This window comes from Moschus berezovskii, chromosome 5, assembly GCF_049115385.1.
Source record: "Moschus berezovskii isolate FMDL1 chromosome 5, NW_MosBer_1.0, whole genome shotgun sequence".
NCBI lineage: Eukaryota > Metazoa > Chordata > Mammalia > Artiodactyla > Moschidae > Moschus > Moschus berezovskii.
Window position 1 is genome coordinate 66,706,259 of NC_142464.1, and position 19,089 is coordinate 66,725,347.

A 19,089-nucleotide genomic window follows, 5' to 3' on the forward strand; every position below is an offset into this window, starting at 1 on the left:
AGGGTACACACATGAACCTGAAAGTACAGACCTAAAAAGGTTGCACAATAGATAATTTTTAAAAATTCTAAATACTTGCTTTCTGTAGGGCTCAGATCAGACCCATTCTTTTTTGTATAAGCACAGTTCTTGTTTGATCTCACTCAATCCATGGCTAAAATACCATCTCTATAATGGTGAGTCCAAAATTTATGGTCTTAACTTCTTCACTGAGCTTCAAATTCATATATACAACCATCTTTACTTCAACACCTAAAGGGTATCAATACAACTAAAATATGTCTTGATTCCATGCCAAATCTATTTCCCCCACCATTCTTCCATCTCAGTAAGTCACATTACCTGAGTCACTCAGGAAATGTTTTCTTTCCTTGGTGCTCTCTAACTGTAGTTGATCAGCTCTACTTGGAAACGTGTCCTAAATTCATTCACCTCTCTCTGTATTGTGACTTCATAGTCACCAGCTACCTTCTCCTTGCACTTGAAAGACTTGAAGAGCCTCCTACATGAACTCCCTGCTTCCACTTACCCATTTCATCCATTCTTTACCAAGAGGATCATGCAACCATTTTTCACTGTGAGTCGACTTAGAATAAAATCTGAATTCCCTACCACATGTGATGACAACTCATAAATACTGCACTGACTTGGGCCCTCTCCATCTTTCTGACCTCAATTCCAAGCTGCTCTCTCTTGTTGATTATGCTACTCCTGTCACACCAACTCCCTTTAGCTCTGCTGCTGCTGCTAAGTCACTTCAGTCGTGTCCGACTCTGTGTGACCCCATAGACGGCAACCCACCAGGCTCCCCCGTCCCTGGGATTCTCCAGGCAAGAACACTGGAGTGGGTTGCCATTTCCTTCTCCAATGCATGAAAGTGAAAGTGCAGTCACTCAGTCGTGTCCGACTCTTCACGACCCCATGGACTGCAGCCTACCAGGCTCCTCCATCCATGGGATTTTCCAGGCAAGAGTACTGGAGTGGGTTGCCGTTGCCTTCTCTTCTTCTCTATTCACTGTTCCCAGGCTCAAAAGGTGCTGTCTCCAGATTGCATGTGGTTGGATCCTTCCATTAAAGCCTCAACTCAAATGTCACTTTCTCTAAAGACCTTGCTGACCACCCAATCTAAAATAGCCACTCTGAGTCACTTTTGATCAGATCAACCTGTTAGGTACTCTTCACAGCATTTCCTGACACTTGAAATGATTGGATTATTGATTCATTGCATTTCCTCTCTACTGAAATATAAGCTTATTGAAAACATACAAGAATTCCAACTTGTCTGTCTTATTTACAACTGCAACTCAAGCATCTAGAACGGTTCCTGGTATAAAGAACGAATTCCATAAGTATTTCTTCAATGTATTAACCTAACCTAACTTATGTAAACAACCTGTCTTGTTTACATAAGCCTAGAGCAGGGATTTTTAGCATATATTCCTGTATCTTCAACAAATCTGTGAAGAGAATTCAGGAGCTTTGTAAACTTTGATGGGAAAAAATTTTACTTGTTTTTTTCCCCCCTAACTCCTAACTGAACCCAAACCATAACAGTATTAGCAGTATCTGTGACTTTATCACCTATATAAGTCATAGACATTTTTCTATCACATTACATTACCTCAACATTCTGTTTATGTTCATCACTACTTCACAATTGCGATGATTAGGCTCACTGCTAGATGATATTTAATGCATGAATAAAGAAGAAAATAGAGTACTATATTACCAACCTTTTTAAAAATAACTTTAAATTTAAGATTAATAACACATAAATGTAAATTAATTGGTTTCCATCATAATCCTATTTTATACATTAATTTGAGAAGGAGTTCACAGGCTTCACCAGCGTACCCAAGGGGTTCGGGATACATATAGGTTAAGATTTAGGCTATCTAAATTTACCTTTAAGTTAATTAAAAATAAACTAAGCTAAAAATTCATATCTTTAGTGACACCAATCACATTTAAAGTGCTCAATCACCACACGTGGCTAGTGGTTACTATGGTATAGGGGTCCTCAACCTCTAGGATCTAATGCCTGATGATCTGAGCAGAGCTAATGTAATATTAACAGAAATAGAGTGCATAATGAGTGTAATGCACTTGAATCGCCCTGAAACCATCTCCCAACCCCAGTCTGTGGAAAAATTGTCTTCCGTGAAACTGGTCCCTGATGCCAAAAAGGTTGGGGAACCACTGCATAGGGGACAATTAGAGACACAGAGTATGTCCATCACTGCAAAAAATCCTATTGGAGAGCACTGGTCTAGAGCGTCGTGTTTCATTTCTGATTTGTCTTTTCAGTGCCACGCTTTGCCCTCACCCCAATATTAAGGACTACATTTTCCCACAGTAATACTGGGATTGGGTTGGGAGTACCGTGACTTTCTCTTAAAGCTCCTGCTGTTTTCCTGTTTATGTTCAAGTATTTAATCCATCTCTAGTCTCTAAGCCCCAACCCCCATCCATGGTTCAGAGAGTGGCGCGAGCCAGGGCAGTGTAGCAATACATAACCTCCTTTACGTCATTCACACGCTCCAGTCCTGGTCTTGTGCAGAGGATATAGCTGAGAATTGTTAAAGACGGGTGGAGTGACCCAGAAGGGGACAATTGGAGCCATCAGCCTCTGTCTTCTTGAGAGCCTCCTGATGCCTATGCCCTGGCCCTAGAGGGGAACAGTGGCCGTGCTGGGGCATGTGGTAGGGCCCTCTGTCAAGCTAGGTCTCGAGAAGCAGTGCTGTTAGAGTGCCACGAGGACTGTGGTGGGGTTGAGGCAGCAGGGAGGACCTTGAGCCTTGTCCAGAGAGACCAGACCTCAAGGGCCCCAAATGCACACTTCAGCAGTGGACTTCTGAACAGCCTGAGCTAATAGCAGATCAGTCATCACTGCAGACACTTGCTAGCTCCTAGCTATGGAGAAGGGCAGGGCTCCCTCTCCCCAACTGACCCAAAATTTGTGAGCTTCCCACATGCCCAGATACCGTCTTGGAGAGGCAGCACGGAGAATGATGTAAACTGGAAAAACTGACTCACTCAAAAAGACTGCTTCCTGGGATAGCCTGAGTCTACCAGGTTGGACTACAATTCAGCTCCTCCAGCACTTCTCACTAGTCAGTGGCACTGGGGTCACAGGACACTTAAGGACAACTGAGTCAGTTATAGAAAGTTAAGAACTTACTTTTTTTTTTTTTGGACACCTGAGCTTGGGACAAGTCTGAGACTGGATTTTACCTGTCCTGAATCTTACAGGCTCCCTGATTGGATAAAAGCATGGTCCGAGACATCTTCTGGCATTCAGTGAATGAGGTTCTTGTAAGAAAGACTCAGCTAAGGGGGTTGGAAGTCATCTTCTGGTGCAGAATCCCAATGTCTCTTACCCTTTCCACCTTCCTGTGGAAGATTTCAGATCAATAAAAACTTGAAGGTTTCAGAACAATTCCTTCCCCAAGCAGAATACTGCTTTGTTGCCAAAACAACACATTAGAGCATGAAAACTAAATTTAATTGGTTAGTAGCTTTGTGTATGTGTGTGTTTCTTTATGTTCTATCTTGTTCTGAGTTGAATAATGCTCCCCCCCAAAAAAAAACTCATGTTCATCCAGAACCTTAGAATGTGCTCTTATTTGGAAACAGGATTTTTGCAGATGTAATTAGCTAAGATGAGGTCATATGGGGCTGCTGCTGCTGCTGCTAAATCACTTCAGTTGTGTCTGACTGTACGACCCCATAGACGGCAGCCCACCACGCTCCCCCGTCCCCGGGATTCTCCAGGCAAGGACACTGGAGTGGGCTGCCATTTCCTTCCCCAGTGCATGAAAGTGAAAAGTGAAAGTGAAGTCGCTCAGTCGTGTCCGACTCTTCACGACTCCAGGGACTGTGGCCCACCAGGCTCCTCTGTCCATGGGATTTTCCAGGCAAGAGAACTGGAGTGGGTTGCCATTTCCTTCTCCACATATGGGGCTAGTACTGCCTAATTTAACATGACTGGTGTCCTTATAATGAGGGGATGACACAGAGGACACACATACACACAGAGAATACATGTGATAAAAGAGGCAGTGAATGGAATGATGTGTTGTCAAGCCAAGAAATGCCAAGGATATCCAACAACCACCAGAAGCTAGGAAGAGGCAAGGAAGAATTCTGTTATAGGTTTGAGGGGGATCGGGACCCTGCTGACATTTTGCTTTTGGACTTTAGCCTCCAGAACTATGGAACAGTACATTTGTGTTTTAAGCCACCTGGTTTGTGACATTTTGTGAAGACAGCTGGAGGAGATCGTGCTGGGGTGGAGAGAGGTCATGATACTACATGCTTGCATGTAATAATACACACTTTGGGGGATCAGAGTGATGCAACACTTAAGTAAGTCCAGTCTAAATAGAATCACTGATCTTCATTAACCATTCCCTCAAACATTGAAGAGAGTCCAAGTATAAGGTCTAGAAACTGTTACTAAAACCCCCTGCCCAGGCCTAACTTCCTCCCACCCAATTCCTGGCCCTCCCAAACTTTTATCTGAGTGCATTCTATTTCTCTCCTGGATCCTCTTTCATCTTGCCTGTCAATGAAGATCTCAATTCCCCAAACACAGTCCTGGGCTGGATCCACTCCCCACCACCCCCACCCTCTGGGGAATAGTCTTTTATTTCCCAGTCTGGTTTCTCTGGCAAATCTTTTGGCAATGCTTTTCTTTCCCTTAGATAAGTGGGTGAGGGGCAAGAAACCAAGCAGGCAAGAGGAAGACGACAGGCTCTGAACACATTAAATGAATGTTTTTCTCCTACCGTCTTCACTGTGCACTCACAACATTTAGCTTTGGTTCAAGAAACTAAGACCATGGCATCCAATCCCATCACTTCATGGTAAATAGATGGGGAAGCAAGGGAAACAGTAACAGATTTTATTTTCTTGGGCTCCAAAATCACTGCAGATGGTGATTGCTGCCATGAAATTAAAAGATGCTTGCTCCTTGGAAGAAAAGCTATGACCAACCTAGACAGCATATTAAAAAGCAGAGACATTGCTTTGCCGACAAAAGTCGACATAGTCAAAGCCGTCCAGTAGTCATTTATGGGGGTGAGAGTTGGACCGTAAAGAAGGCTAAGCGTCAAAGAATTGATGATTTTGAACTGTGATGTTGGAGAAAACTCGTTTTTAAATAAATTTATTTTTTTAATTGAAGGATAACTGCTTTACAGAATTTTGTGGTTTTCTGTCAAAGATCAACATGAATCAGCCATAAGTGTACATATGTCCCCTTCCTCTTGAAACTCCTTCCCATATCCCTCCCCATCCCACCCTCTAGGTTGATACAGAGCCTCTGTTTGAGTTCTCTGAGACATACAGCAAATTCCCATTGGCTACCTATTTTACATATGGTAATGTAAGTTTCCATGTTACTCTCTACATACATTTCACCCTCTCCTCCCCTCTCCCTGCATCCATAAGTCTGTTCTTGGAGAAGACTCTTGAGAGTCCCTTGGACTGCAAGCAGATCACACCAGTCAATCCTAAGGGAAATCAACCATGAATATTCATTGGAAGGATTGATGCTGAAGCTGAAGCTCCAATACTTTGGGCACCTAAGCTGACTCTTTAGAAAAGACCCTGATGCTGGGAAATATTGAAGGCAGGAGAAGGGTACAACAGAGGACAAGATGGTTGGATGGCATCACTGACTCAATGGACATGAGTTTGAGCAAGCTCCAAGAGATGGTGAAGGACAGGGAAGCCTGGAGTGCTGTATTCCATGGGGAGGCAAAGAGTCAAAGACGACTGAGTGTCTGAACAACAACCCTTGGAAGGACTAAGTTGATCAGTGAAGCAGTTACACAGAACTCAAGCCTTTAAAATCTATGCAGTGTTGTGTAACTGAAGCTGACTATCCTTAGAGTCATTTATCATACTCTCTCCTGGGCCATCAGTTTTTTTTTCTCTAAATGTTGATCAGGGGAACCAATTGGAAGACAAGAAGGGGAGTAAGGATAAGTGTTTTAAGAGATATTTTCCCCTTACCCTTCCTCCAAGGTTTTTTGATGCAATCTCAAATAATGTTCTTTGTGGACAATAAGGAGAAGACACATGAAATGCACAATGTTTTCCTAAGAAAATGCTATGCTATAGCTGCTTTACAATGAAGGTAGTGATTGACTGCACAAAAAGAAGGTGTGAAATAATAATAAAAAAAATAGAGGCTCAAGAGGGAGGGGTTATATGTATAATTATGGCTGGTTTGCATTGTTGTATGGCAGAAAACAGCACATCACTGTAAAGCAATTTTCCTCCAATTAGAAGATAAATTTAAGAAAAAAATAAAAGTTAAAAATTAAAAGGTAATAATTAAAAAATTTGAAAGGTGTGAAATATGCAACCTAAACTCTCCCTAGAGTTTTAAAAAGGAAGATAAAAATGAGGACATTGATGGGGAAATTCTTTAGTGCCCATTCTTCATAACATGATTTCTATTATGTTTTTGAAGAACATTTTAAACTGCCTGCCTCCCTTTGTGTTTTTTAAATTCTTTAAAGGGCTGTGGAGGCTCACCGCTAGGTCTTCAGGGAGATAGTAATTAGAGACATAAGAACAGTGAGCATAACTTCACATGGAAAATGTCTCAACTATGGTCATCATGACATGGGTTTGGGAATAAGCCACCTCATTCCACAAGACAAAATTGGAAGAAAATAACTGAGTCATGGGGATATAGAACTGAATTCCCAGGAAAACATGAAACACTTGCTCCAGGGTGCACCTTCGATGATGCCACATTTATCACAGGGCCAGGGGTTATTTATAGAATGTTGTGTCATTCACCTCCAGTTGAAATGAGAGACATAGGATGACTATTTTTAGGTTGATGAGTTTCAGATTTTACATTTTCCCATCTTCAGCCCCCTTGATTACTCATGTGGAAAGCACTTTAAGGAGAGAAGTTTCAGAGTTGTTTACTATGATGAAGAGACTTTGGGTGGCCCTCATGATCCCTACATCTTGGTGTTCCTGTGTTTTTGTAATTCCCTCCCTTTGAGTGTAGTTGGGACCTATGACTTGTTTCTAATATGGCAAATTCTAATATGGCTTCTAATATGGCAAAAGTGGTGGGGTGCCACAGGGATAATTAGATTCTGTTATATGGCAAAGTGGATGGGCTCTCACTGCCATGATTACATTACACTGTGTAAGACTCTGTCTTGTTAGCAGATACACTATGGAGCCTTGCTCTTCTTGCTGGCTTTGAAGAATCAAGCTTCTGTGAGTCCTGTAGCAGTAAGTGGAGTGAGCTGGGAAGCCCACTTTTCCTGGCTGATTCTCTAGATGAGAACCCAGTCCTGGCTAACATCTCGACTATAGCCTTTTAGAAATCCCAGATAAGGTATGCCAAGACTCCTAACTTAGAGAAACTGTGAGACAGCAGATGTGTGTTGTTTTAAATTACTAAGTGTGATCATTTGTCATGCAGCTGTGAAAATTGAATACTCTTACTCTGATAACTTGTTTTCTGACCAAGGATTCTTGGACTGGGTTTATTTCTTTAGAGTTTGAAAACCATTGGGTTTTGGTTGCTTTCATGATCAGTGTATATTGTGTCCACATATACAGGATATTTTTTCCTTTTGGTAGAATTGACCTAGGTCACAGCAAGAAAGAGCCTTGTAGGAACAACAGTATTTTCCGTTTTACACATACATCAAGCCATCTTGTGATTTTTAGCAGCAAGTGATTTTCAAGCTCCTTCTTAGAACTGAGCTTGGCCTGAAAACTTTGCTCAAAAATCCAATGTGACTGCTGGTGAAACTGTAATGGATTAAAACTTTTTGGAAGGTATAGCTGTAGTAGGGCTTTCCAGATGGCACAGTGGTAAAGAATCCACCTGCCAGTGCAGAAGACAGGGCTTCCATCCCTGGGACAGAAAGAGCTCCTGGAGTAGAAAATGGCAACCTGCTCCAGTATTCTTTCCTGGAAAATTCCATGGAGAGAGGAGCTTGGCAGACTACAGTCCATGGGGTCACACTCAGTTAGATATGACTGAGCAACTGAGCTCTATACTCATAGTTGTAGTAGGTATCTAAGCTCTGAATATTTGCCTGCCATTTGACCTAGAAATTCCCTTTTTAAAGTGTTATCTCAAGGATATAGTCAGGCAAATGTTCAAAGTATGTCCAAGGATGTTCATAACATCATTATTTATAATAATGAAAAATTAAAAACAACCCAAATAATCAAATATGTTAATTAACTATTAGTATATTTGATCATTTGACTGTCCACACAGTGAAATACCAGGTAACCATTTAACATTTTGCTGTGGATGTCTAATTTTTGGTCACAAGACAGTGCAAGAGAATTTTTCCCCATTTGCATGTGTGTAAAATATAGGTTCAGTTCAGATCTTACACATGGAAAATAAAACCGGATCTTCATCAAAATGTTAACAGTGGTTATATCTGGGTAGTGAAATTATGGATAATTTTATTTATTAATTTCCTGGCTATGTTTTCTAATGTTTCTACTATGTTCACACATAATTTGGTTCATTTTAAAAACTCATTGTGTGTTTTGTTGATTTTTTTTTAATGAGTCTGTCTGTTTCTCATTTCTGGTCTCTTGATGGATTAGGTCTGGCTGATGATCCAGAGACCCCGTGAACCTTGCTACTTGACACTGAGAACATGGTCTCTGTGGTACTAGGTCTGTATCCTCCCACTTCTGTCCCCAAAAGAGTTTGCCAAATGCGTGTAGCTGTCACCAGCCTTGGCCCAATCTCAGCCAACTGACTCATACTTCAACAGCAACACTATCTGAAAAGCAAATATTTCCCCACAGTATCATGTTAGAATCAGTCCCTAAAATGCTATACAACAGATCCAACCTAAATCTCCCCAAATTATTTCCATTCTGAGTGTTGGTGGTACAGATTGCTTTGTAAAAAGTTTAAATGCTCAAACAGCAGAAGGCTGTAAATACACGATTATGTGTCCTATAAACACTTATTAGATTTTCATTGTCATCTGTAAAACCATTTACAAAAAGAACACACATTATGTATTTTTTATTGTTTAGAAAATAAAATTATACTCTAAAGCATCTGCCTCCAATGCAGGAGACCTGGGTTCGATCCCTGGGTCGGGAAGATCCCCCGAAGAAGGAAATAGCAACCCACTCCAGTATTTTGCCTGGAGAATCCCATGGACGGAGGAGCCTGGTAGGCTATAGTCCACGGGGTCGCCAAGAGTCGGACACGACTGAGCGACTTCACTTTCTAACTACTCTTTAGTCTTTGCTTTTATTTCCTTTCTCTAGGTTTTTCATAGATACATTTTAAGAGTGAAAAGAGATGCAGAGAGTGTGGGAGAGAAGGGTTAGGATGCTGGAAGAAAATGGGGTGAAAGAGTCTGGGAATTTATGGTGATTGTGAGCCTACCAAGCACCAGGTGCTGGGATGCACTCCCCACTGACAAAAGAGGCATTGGGGAGACTCAGAGAGGGCTGGACAACACAAAGAAGGATTGGGGCAAAAAGGAAAGAAAAAAAACACAGAAAACGGGGACATTATAAGCCCAGAGTTATTGGGGAGTCACTGAACAGGAATGATTTGCTGGGTTAGAAACGGAGAAGGAAGCCATAGAGGCAAGACTCCCTCAAGCTCTCCTTTTTACAAGCCTGTGATCTCAAATGGGCACATTCGGCAGGAGGTCAAACGTACAGTTTGTTATTCTTGTTGAAATGGGACACGGGGCTGAGTGATGGAGGAACTAGGTAGGGTAAGGAGAAGGGAAGGAAGTGGGGAAGAGGGAAGAGAATAGAGTTACTATTTTTAGATTGTAATCTGGTCTGAGTGAGGAAGAGAAAGGGTTGGGGAGAGGTAGTAATCATTCCATTATGTGATAGTGAGATCTCCCCTTCTTTATTAAAAGGAAAGATGGAAAGCTAAAAACAAAACAAACAAACAAAAAAGACTCTCTTAGCCATTTTGCTTGGCTTCAAAGAATAATCAAGTTTCACCAAGAGAAAGACAGGAGACAGAGAGATACGGTTTGAAAGCTGTGCCCCTCCAAAATTTATATGTTGGAATCCTATCTCTTGAAGTGGTGGTGTGAGAAGACAGGGCCTTTGAGAGGTGATAAGATCACTAGGGCAGGACCATCATGATCAGGATTTGTGTCTTTGTGAAAGACAGCTAGCTTGCCCCTTCTGCCGGTGAGGTTACAGTAGGAGACGGCTGTCCATGAAAGAACAGGTTCTCACCAAACACTGAATCTGCTGCCACCTGGATCTCAGATTTCTCACCCTCCAGAAGTGTGAGAAGTAAGTTTCTGTGACTTTCAAGCTGCCCAGTTATGGTATTTTCTTATAGCAACCCAAGCAGACTAAGACACAGAGAAACCTTGAGGTCAGGGCTCACAGAGACGATGGCACAGTGTGCCTTCTTGTCCCCTGACTGACTGACCCTCCTCGCTATCCCAGTACCTGCCTTTAGCCTGCCTCTGTTAACTCTTTGCTTCTGCCTCTACAGGTCACTCCATGGCTGCTTCCATGACTGTAACTGACAGATTCTCTGTATCCGGATGAAGCACAAGCTGGACTCAAGATTGCCGGGAGAAATATCAATAACCTCAGATATGCAGATGATACCACCCTTATGACAGAAAGCGAAGAGGAACTAAAAAGCCTCTTGACGAAAGTAAAAGAGGAGAGTGAAAAAGTTGGCTTAAAGCTCAACATTCAGAAAACTAAGATCGTGGCATCTGATCCCATCACTTCATGGCAAATAGATGGGGAAACAGTGGAAACAGTGCCAGACTTTATTTTGGGGGGCTCCAAAATCACTGCAGATGCTGATTGCAGCCAGGAAATTAAAAGACGCTTACTCCTTGGAAGGAAAGTTATGACCAACCTAGATAGCATATTAAAAAGCAGAGACATTACTTTGCCAACAAAGGTCTGTCTAGTCAAGGCTATGGTTTTTCCAATGGTCATGTATGGATGTGAGAGTTGGACTGTGAAGAAAGCTGATGGCCGAAGAATTGATGCTTTTCCACTGTGGTGTTGGAGAAGACTCTTGAGAGTCCCTTGGACTGCAAGGAGATCCAACCAGTCCATTCTAAAGGAGATCACTCCTGGTTTTCATTGGAAGGACTGATGCTGAAGCTGAAACGCCAATACTTTGGCCACCTCATGCGAAGAGTTGACTCATTGGAAAAGACCCTGATGCTGGGAGGGATTGGGGGCAGGAGGAGAAGGGGACGACAGAGGATGAGATGGCTGGATGGCATCACTGACTCGATGGACATGAGTTTGAGTGAACTCCGGGAGTTGGTGATGGACAGGGAGGCCTGGCGTGCTGTGATTCATGGGGTCACAAAAAGTCGGACACAACTGTGTGACTGAACTAAACTGAAGCTCAGATTTCTGAGACAAAGGACCTGATTGGTGAAGTTAGTCATTATTATCACCAAAGGAAAAAGCTTGCATGTTAGACCACTTCATGGACTACTAGCTAGCCCATAGATTGCTTTTGATCCACATGCTTGTCCTATTCAAGCAGAAGGATCGTGTGATAGAGACCTGGGCCACCCACTCCCCAAGAACCACCTAGGACTGCTTGCCCAGCAACAGACTGTGAGAGGAGGAGGAACCCAGACTGTAAATAATAGTTATGTCAAGAACCTTGAAGATCTGAGACCTTACCTTACTTGCAAGCTAACAAATTAGCCTGCTGCATTTTCACGGGAGTTAGTAGAAGTTGTGAGACTCTGGGTTCAGAAACAAAGGACAGTTTATTCCTCACAGCAATAGTAGCAACCAGAGCATCAGCCTTTGTGTCAGATTCCTGACCCCCAGTTCCCATAGGATGATGAGAAGAGGGCCAGATGATCCTGTTGTCGTGGGAACGTCACTACAGGAGAGGAAACTGAGCTTAGGGAACCTGAACATTTATAATGGCAGCAAACATTCTGTTCTTCAAACTGGAGGGAGACACTATCTCTGTCTTCCAAGGCTGTTCACTATACAAGCATCCTCAAAAAGATATTCCCAAAGGGCGCCAGTCTCCCACCTCACAAGATGTGCAAAACTCAGTAGATCCATGGAAACTATTTCTCCCAGCAAGTTTCTTTCTTGATACATACCAAATGATGGCATATTTGTTCTGGAGGTGGTTGATTAGAGCCCAGAACTCAGAATAAAGAAAGTACATGAGACCACATTAAAAAAAAAAAAAAACAACTTTTTTTCAAGTATTCAGAATTAATACTTAGATTTTCTTCTGGCCTCTCCCTAATGTCTTCAAAGGCTTCCTGCTTCATCTGCTCCTTGAACCAGGGCTCCTGAACCCCCTCAAAGCTTACCTGCTCTGAGTCATACTCTCTTTGACTCCATTGTGATATTTCAACAAACTTTATTTTTATTTATCAAATATACAGATCTATACTGCATTCTAAGCATTTTTCTATTAACTCATTTAATGTTTATGCCAGTCCTGGAAGGGAGGTATTAGTATTATCCCCATTCTTCAGATGAGGCTATTGTGCTATTACAGTCATTCCAATAAAATACACACTTTTTAATGGAAATAGTAATAGCTGAAGCTTTAAAAGAGTTTAGAAACATTGAAAGGACTTGTAGAAAAACAGGAAGCAACACTAGCCAGTCTAGCAGTACTCTGGCAGGAATTTCAGGACAATGGAGAGTACACCTTTGGAGAAAGAGACCCATTAACATTCTTGCAATTTTTCTTCTAGAGTGATCCAGGTGCAGGGAGAGTCCAGAACTACCTATTTCAACCCATCCCTTACTGCCATTCAAAATCACTCTGAGTAGCTGGCTGGTTATTTGTCCACAGCCAGGATGAGGTCTAGTTCACTGCTGTATACCCCAGTGTTCAGCCAGGACCCAGTTCCTCATAAGGGGGGGCCCCAAAGTGCACTGCAAGACTGGCAGTCTGACTGAAAGAATGAATGGGAACCAAGAGGCTTCGACCTTCACTTGAGTAAGAAAGACTTCCTGGACTAGAAACAACTGATGTAATTGCATCTTAAATCAAAGGGTGAAGCTATGTCTCAGTCCAAAAAGTAAGGAAGTTATTCCAGACGTATAACTTAATAGGAGAAGGGAGGACCAAATGGATATTTTTAAAAAGAATTTCATTAGGAAAACAAAACAGAGAATTACAGAGAGAGGAAAGAGGATGTGGTTGAGGGCAAACTATATGTTCTCTAGGTCAATCAGAATCTATTGAAAAAAAAAGTGAATGGCAGTGGGTAAAACTATCAGGCAGCCAGAAATGCTGGATGCTCCAGTTCCAGGAAATGACTACAGAGGGAAGTTAGTAGAAGATGAGGGAATACCATCAATAATGATGATGGCTACCATGTGTGGATAGCATGATGTTCCAGGCAGGATTCTCACTGCTTTGTGCATACCAATTTGTGTCAGCCCAACTCCGTGAATTAGATTCTATTATTCTTACCATCACCATTTTACAAAAAATAAGACCAAGTAACAGAGAGGTTAAATAACTTGTTCAAGGTCACACAGCTTGTAAGTAGCAAAAGTGAGGTTTGAAGGTAGGCAGTTTGCTCAGAGTCTGTATCAGTCACCAATGATCACCTGAAAGGGAAGCTGCTGCTGCTGCTGCTGCTAAGTCACTTCAGTCGTGTCCGACTCTGTGTGACCCCATAGACGGAAGCCCACCAGGCTCCCCCATCCCTGGGATTCTCCAGGCAAGAACACTGGAGTGGGTTGCCATTTCCTTCTCCAATGTGTGAAAGTGAAAAGGGAAAGTGAACTCGCTCAGTCGTGTCCAACCCTTAGCGACCCCATGGACTGCAGCCTACCAGGCTCCTCCATCCATGGGATTTTCTAGGCAAGAGTACTGGAGTGGCTTGCCATTGCCTTCTCCGGAAAGGGAAGCAGCCACGTCAAATAAATCAACAATTTAAGCTTTTTTAAATGCTTTTGTTATGCAGAAGTCCTCTCACCCTCCCACTCCTTATTACTACATTGCAACCCCCAAGCCCATCCCACACGGGAAGTCTAGAGCTGCCATCTCACTAGCAGCTGGAGAAGAGTTGAAAGTAGAGTCCAGCAGAGACTCTTAGGAACAGGAAGCAATTCAACTGTGCCCATACTAGAGGGCTTCTTAGAAAACTAAATGTAGTGTAGGAAAAAAAATAAAGATGTAGAGGGGGGTGATTCTAGATTACCAATGACTAAAGAGACATTACTACCAATACCATGCATGAAATTAATTTTTAAAAATCCATAAAAGACAGTTAAGGAATGGTTAAGAGATCTATTGTTGAGGTAGATAATAGACGATATTAAGAAATTATAATTTCTCAGGTCTGATCTTGTATGAAATGCTCTATATTCTTAGGAGATGCACACTGAATGATGGTTTGAGCTGACATATCATGATTTCTGAAGCTAACTTTCCAATGGCCCAGAAAGAAAAATAGAAAAGTTGACTGATCAGTTGATCAAATATGGTAGCATGTCAACGACAATTGTTGGATTTGGTGGAGGATAGACACGTGTACACTGAAATATTCTTCTAGTTTTTAAAAAATTTATTTTCATACATTCTGGGGGAAAGAACCTACTGGAAGGAGGCAGTGATTACTTACAGACTGGCTGAAGAAGGCAGGGAACTTGGCCAATGTGAAGGCCTTCCGAAGTGAGTTACAAAGTTCAAGACTGGTCACACTGGGTTGGATGTAAATACTTTCTCAATAAAACAGAACCCAGACATAGGACCGGATGGGAGATTTGGCAGCATTTCCAGTAGAGATAGCATGGAGCAACTGTAGAAGTCACAAAACTGCCTGGACTCATCTCTGAAGTCAAGGAGAGCAGACTCAAGATGGGGAAACATGGGTGTTCCAGTGTTTTTCTTTGAACAGCTGAAGCTGGATGTTCTAGATGAACTAGAACCATGTACAGAAAATGCTTAATGTAGGGCAGGCCCCACAGTGAGTGCTCAGTAAATGTTGCTGTCTTTTTTATCACACAGTGGAGAAGGAGAGGGTAAAAGGGAACACTTGTTTGCCATTGACTATAGCAGCAAAAACATCCCAGCCCACATCTCCTGCAATTGTTTACAATTGCATGTATGTTCTGGTGATTTAATTTCCTTCTTCTAGTGAAATTGTGTGGCCCTGGGGTTAGCAGTGATGCTGATGAAGTTAAACAGCGGAGGAGATTAAGCTGCAGTGTGGAAAGTAAACACTGAGGTCCCTCCTTCAGTGTTTATCTTCAGCAGTACCTCATCTTTGCCTGGGTAATTATCCAGCAGACAGTTTTCCAGAATCAACTGATAATTCTATTAGCATTACCATTTAAACCCAGCAGCTCTGGCTGTTCAGGGTCTCCTGGCTTCTTGTGAAATCTTAGGGCCTCGTATCATTTTAGAACTAAAAAGGGAAAATAAATTATTCAAATACATTAATTTTTTCCCTGAACAGACCTTGACTGTTCCTAAAAAAATTTTGCTGCCAAGAATATTATCTGTAGCAATTCAGTGCCAGCTTTAGTACAGACTCAAGGTGGGGGGGCGGGGTAACTAGTCAAACAGTACTAGTCCCTGGTGAGCTGGTTTCTAACTGAGGATGAGAAACATGAGAAATACAGGAACATGATTTCTAATGACTTTGAAATGTTAGAAAGCTTTCTGGCAACAAAACCCAGATCATACATACACGCAGCAGATGTGATGGTGACCCAGAGATTTACCAAAGAAAATAAATGAGGCAAATTTCACAAGAAATTACACTTTTGCTTCCATGATTTAAAATAAGAGTGTCTACTGTTCGATCAGAACCCCTTCTTTTATGGTCTCAGAGCTGGTTGGCAGTTTTAGCAGTGTGTGAGAATGATTAGCAATAATCTCCTGCATGTGAGGAGCTTTACAGTTTACAAGGAGTTCCCCTCCACAGTATGTCACTTAATCCTCAAGTCCTCACAATAGCCTTGCCAGTTAGGGTTGTTACTCCTTCCCCTCTAACTCCCCTACAACACACCCCCATCTCCTTATCACAGATAAGGATTCCGAGAACTTAAATAGGTACCTGACATGGGGTGTCAGATACAGTGGAGGGAGGATTTGAATGGAAGTCTTTGGACTTCAAAGATCCTACGTTGCTTCTTTTTGAGAGAAGGGAAATGTTTATCATTTCATTTTCCTGTGCACAAGAGGTTTCAGGCTTTCTGTCAGAGCTAAAGATTTATCTTCTTTCAAAGATAGGAAGTCAGGGTGTCTGCAGAGCACACATTTCCCCCACCAGACCGACCCTGAGATGACCTTTACACTCATCTTCACTATCTGTTAATTCCTCATGTCTGGGTTCCCACCGAAGTGTTGACAGAATGAATGAATGAGGTGAGATAAAGGATCTGTTGCACAAAGCTGACACATAGTAGGCATTCAAAAAAGCTTCTTTTAATGGAAAAACAATATTTATTTACTAACTCTGCCAGCAGATTTGGTCAGGTAAGAGGTCAAAGAGTTGACTTAAATTAGGTTGGAAGGTTGGCTGGAATTCATTTACCCATAACCCTCTAGTGTCTGCTGCCAGCCGTGATGAATGGAAGCTGGCTAAAGCAGGTTGAGATTAGTAACACTGCAATCAGTCGTTTCTGGAGAATGAAGACGTGGGAATTATCTAACAAGCATTCTGAGGCTGGATGAGATTCCTTAGGTTGGAATTATCTTTATGGATAATTTAGCCTAATAACAGCAGGGCTTGCATTTGGAGACAAAGGGCACGCATGACAAACCTGGGCAATCCTTGCTGCTAATTTTCCTCACACACTGGCTTAGTAGCTCCTGCCTAATGTGGATAAATTCTCATTGAGGGCTGTGGGTGGTTTGGATACAGATCTTTAGAGAATATCTTGCTCTTGGATATTTGGGACATATATTAGGGGAAAGAGGCCAATTGAAAATTGAAAAACTGCATCAGTTAAAATAGGAAAAAAATCGATCTTATCATCCATGCTTTCCTTTTTTCCAGTATGGATTTCTCTTCCCAATCTCACCCTGAGGCTTATCTAATCTCATTCCAAGATGGAGAACCCAGAACCCTGCTACAGGTTTCTGTTTGTTTGTTTGTTTTAATATAAATATATTCTTTGGGAGCTTTTGGAAGATATTTTGAAAATATGGTGATAATAATGTCGGCAGCTTATTTGTTTCTTCATTATCCACTGACTTTATAGAATCTGTTTTCCAAAATTTCCAGTCCTCCTGCCTCTGTCAGGCAACTATGTAACTTCTGTTAGCAGCTGAGGGAAGCCCAAGAAGACGCAAGTTTATTCTCCCTTTTTGTTATTATTCTAACCCTGCACCTCCATTTCTATCCAGCCCTGATTTCAGAGTCATAGCCTGTCCTGATTTGCATAGCTGGCTTCTGGAGGCAAGTTAAGGAATCATTAAGACACCTACCCTTTGCCCCCTCCTTGGCCCAGTTGCTTAATTAACTTAGTTAAAATGCAGTCCAGAGTTATGAGAGTAATTGCATTTATGTGTCTTAATAACTTATCTGTTACTATGCAATTGCCCACTTCACTCTAATAAAAGATATATACATGCGATGTGATGTATGGATCTTCAAGCTCACAAGATGAGCTCAAACTTGAAAGAGATCCAGACTACAACACCGTTTATTATTTTTAGAGCATTACCTAGTCGTTTTGATTAATTCGCTTGGAATGCTTTTCCCTGCAGCTCCCCAGGGAGAGGTGGGGGAAAAGATGGTAAAACATAAATTTCCTTTGGTGACAAGCTCACATCTGTTTAGAACTGTAACATGGCAAATCATTGTGAAATCTTCTAATGGATGCCTGTCCAATGCCAAATAAACCCAGGACCAAAAGCACATAAAGAAATAATTGAAAGACACTGGACTGAACCCAAAAGGCCACGGCTAATGTTTCACCTAATCTCTCTTCTGCCTGCGGCGGTCGCCCTACCTGCAAGATTGGCACTTCAGAGCTTCCTTGCAGCTGCTTCTTGGCTGTTTGCACCCTCTAACCTCCTGGCAGAAGAATGAGATCTACTGTGAAGCATAAAGGGGGGAAAGATTAGTACTCAAAATAGGAAGGTGGGTCTGTTGGAGGTTACCTCCTGCCTTTTGAAAGGGTTAATTCCCCTTGGATGGCCTTAAGGGTTGATCTGGAATGGACTTCAGCCTGCACAGGCCTGGCCCTGGGCCAGGGAGATGTTCCCAGGTGGCACAGGTCAGGGACAGATAGATCCCAGATCCCTGGACTTCAGTTTAGGGGAGGTGGGGTATAAGAGCTGGGAACAAAAGTTTTTTTTGTTTTTTAAAAGCCCATTTTCTTTTCAGTTCTTTATATTTTGGCTCTGTCTCTTGCACTGCTGACTCCAGAACCTTAGAAACTAAGGGTGGGGTTGGGTGGGGCTTAGAGATCTCTTTTTTTTTTTTTTTTCCTTTTTTTCTTAAAGGGCAAGAATAGAGAACTCTCTTGAAACATTTACACTTTGCTTGAACTTGATCAGAGTCACAAAGGAAACCATTGAGCTATGTCTGGTTGCATCTCTTTGGAACTGGCATTTCAAAGGTGGCATTAACACTGCAGAGAGGAGGAATGGAGGAATTTGACCTGCAGGATATTTATGATGCTAGTTATGCACAGTTTCAACTGGTTTAAGCCAGGCTTTGAGCTTCAAGACAATATGCCTGAAAGTGGCAACAAAACGGTCATTTATTGCTAATAAGGCTTATGTGTGTGTGCTAGGTCGTGTCTGACTCTTTGCAACCCCATGGACTGTAGCCTGCCAGGCTTCTCTGTCCATGGGATTCTCCAGGCAAGAATACTGGAGTGGGTTGCCATTCCCTTCTCCAGGGAATATTCCTGATCCAGGGATCAAACCCATGTGTCTTATGTCTCCTGCTTTGGCGGGTGGGTTCTTTACCACCAGAGCCACCTGTGATATGGGAATAAAGGTTATAAGCTTCAGCTATTTTCAAGGGTACATCCTACATTTGGATACTGTATTCTACACTTCAAAAAAAAAAAAAAAACCCAAACAAACAAACAGAAAAGGGCAAAAAATTCCAA